This window comes from Schistocerca piceifrons, chromosome 1, assembly GCF_021461385.2.
Source record: "Schistocerca piceifrons isolate TAMUIC-IGC-003096 chromosome 1, iqSchPice1.1, whole genome shotgun sequence".
Lineage (NCBI taxonomy): Eukaryota > Metazoa > Arthropoda > Insecta > Orthoptera > Acrididae > Schistocerca > Schistocerca piceifrons.
Window position 1 is genome coordinate 270,332,681 of NC_060138.1, and position 3,039 is coordinate 270,335,719.

The following is a 3,039-nucleotide window of genomic DNA, read 5'->3' on the forward strand; positions in this document are numbered from 1 at the left end:
CTGCATTCGTTTTGAACTAGTCTTCTAAGGCTGTGCAAAGTTTGACAGTACCAGGCAGAATTTATGGGAGCTCCACGTTCAAGAAAATCAATAAGAAGCACACCTTGTCTGTCCCAAAACACTGTCGCCATCAACTTCCTTGCTGACAAGGTTTGCAAACATTTTCTTGGTTTTTGGGGAGACCGTGTGTGCCCCCGCTCCATGGACTGTAATTTTAGCTCGCAATTGACGTGTTTCACCCAAGTCTCATCACCAGTTACGATACGATCCAGTAATGAATTACCATGTTTGTGGTAGGCCTCCAGAAATGTCAACGTTAGCCCCATTCGCTGTTTTTTATGGTGCTCTGTAAGTATTTTGCGCACACTTCGTGCACAAAATTTGTGGTTGCCTAGCTTTTGAGTGACAATTTCGATCAACAAAGTCCGTTAAACTTGTGGAAAAGAAAGCAAAAGTTGCGTTATTGTGAAGTGATGATTTTCACGATCATTTCATCAACTTTAGTGACATGATCATCAGTCACAATGCTCGGGCGTCCACTCTACTCTTCATCATGAACGTTGGTTCGGCCATTTTTAAACCGAATGCACCATTTCCGAATGGAACATTCACTCATTACGGTGTTTCCGTACACTTCGCACAGTTCACGATAAATTTGTATAGGTTTTTGGTTTTTTTACCAACAAAAACAGTATCACAGACCGCACCTCACAACTGGCAGGATTTTCGATTGCAGCGCACAGTTCAAATTCGAATATCGATAAAACCAGACACGCAGAGACGTTCCCGCCGTCACAGACGGATGCTGACTGAGCTGCCGAGCACGCACATTCCAAAATATAGATACGCGATCGCCGCGCACGTAGCGGCGTCAGACGTAAATGTTCCCTACTTTATGAATAGCCCTCGTATAAGATGGGCAAAAGAATGAACCTGCAAAATTACAGGTCAATGTCCCTAACATTGGTTTGCTGCAGAATCCTTGGAACATAGTACCTGTTTGAACATAATAAACTTTCTTGAGACTGAAAACCTCATGTCGATGAATCAGTGTGGTTTTAGAAAGCATCGCTCCTTTGAAACTTAGCTTGCCATTTTCTTGCATAATATATTGTGAACTATGGATGAAGGGCAACAAGCAGATTCCATATTTCCAGATTTCCGAAAAACATCTTGCACAGTGCCCCACTGCAGGTTGTCAATGAATGTGTAAGCATACAGAATAGATTTCTGGGTATGTGAGCAGCGAAACTACTTATTAAGTAATATAATTACAGATTAAAGAAAGTCATCAAAGAAATTCAGAGGTGGGCAGCTACATTTTTTACCAGTAGTTTCGAACAACACAAGTATTACAGACATCCTTTGGGAACTCAAATGGGAATTAGATTAGATTAGATTAGATTAAATTATTCATTCCATAGACCCACAGAAGAGGGATCTACCTGGGTGTGGAACATGTCAGAATCCTTGGAGGGAAGATGATGTTCTTTTCAAGGGACACTATTGAAAAAATTTAGGGAGTAGCAGCACTGGTCTTTTATGTTCACTCATTGGATCCATACATTCTGGTGTCTTTGTATCCTTGTTTCTCAGTAATTTCCACCAACCTATGGTTACTGAAGGCAACGGCCTTGCCGCAGTGGATGCACCGGTTCCTGTGAGATCACCGAAGTTAAGCGCTGTCTGACGTGGTCGGCACTTGGATGGGTGACCATCCAGGATGCCATGCACTGTTGCCATTTTTCGGGGTGCACTCAGCCTCATGATGCCAATTGAGGAGCTACTCGACCGATTAGTAGTGGCTTCGGTCAAGAATATCATCATAATGACCAGGAGAGCGGTGTGCTGACCCCACGCCCTTCCTATCCGCATCCTCCACTGAGGATGACATGGCGGTCGGACGGTCCCAGTATGCCACTTGTGGCCTGAAGATGGAGTGCTTTTATGGTTACTGATAGATCACCCCTTATACATTGTGAATCTACATATTAAAAACATCACACAAAATAATTTTAAGTGAAAAAGAACATACTCTATTAAAACGACATGCATTTTTCTGAAGGCTCATGTGGTGACCAATTTTTCGTACCTAAGTGGATACTGCAGCCAGTGTCATTGCAACAAGATACGATGTTTGTTTGTCTGATTTCAGGACATATTTTGTTTTTGGCCATAGTGTCAAGGATTACCAAGCGACTGATTACCATGCAATTGCTGCAGACCGTTTACAATTGGTCTTTTGTACTGGGCCATATGGAACAGAACAGGGGGAGGGGGGGGGGGGATTGAAATAAAATAATGCACCTAATTAATTCAAAATTGTCACGAAAGGACAGAAAGGCAGGTGATATCTTTGTGCATAAAAGTGTTTAGAAGTCAGTTTTATCTGCTGTATTACCTGTGTTTTTGGGAAGTAATTAATCTTTATTGGGGTGAACAGCTTGGACACATTTCCTCGGGAGTAATGTGGCCACTTCTCCTGATTGGATGCCATGTTGGCGTAAGTGATCCACAGAAAATACTAACAAACTGAAGTAAATGAAAAGGAACTACATTTGTAGGCCAAAGGACGTTGTATAAAGATTGATAAGGTAAAAAATTATTACTGCGCATACAAGTGAGGTAAGAAGAATGACGTAAATGACTTACCTTACGTCAGACGACTCAGAAACATTTTTATTGAAAAGTAATGGAACAAGGTTCCTCTGTCAGTCTCACTTACAACAATGGCAATGTACACAGAGCTGACATATGTTGTGGGATTGCAGTATGCACATTATGCAAATGGCGGTAGTATCACATACACAAGGAATAATGGAGCAGTGCACCGACGCATCAGTGGTACCAATACCAAAAGATAGGGCATGTAGCCAGGGCCTGCAGAGACACAGTTACATGTCTGAAATGCGTGAAAGCACATGCTACACGTGACTGCGAAAAGCCACAAACCATTGGTGCCAACGTGTGTGAACTGTGGGGGCGCTCATGCCACAAACTCACATAGCCACAGCTGTACCAAGAAATGGAAAAAAGCAG

General features: G+C 42.5%; 1 pseudogene; it reads left to right on the forward strand.

Annotated features, from left to right (window-relative positions):
- Window positions 1–1,624: 1,624 nt before the first annotated feature.
- On the forward strand, window positions 1,625–1,742 carry LOC124722512 (annotated as a pseudogene).
- Window positions 1,743–3,039: the final 1,297 nt, after the last annotated feature.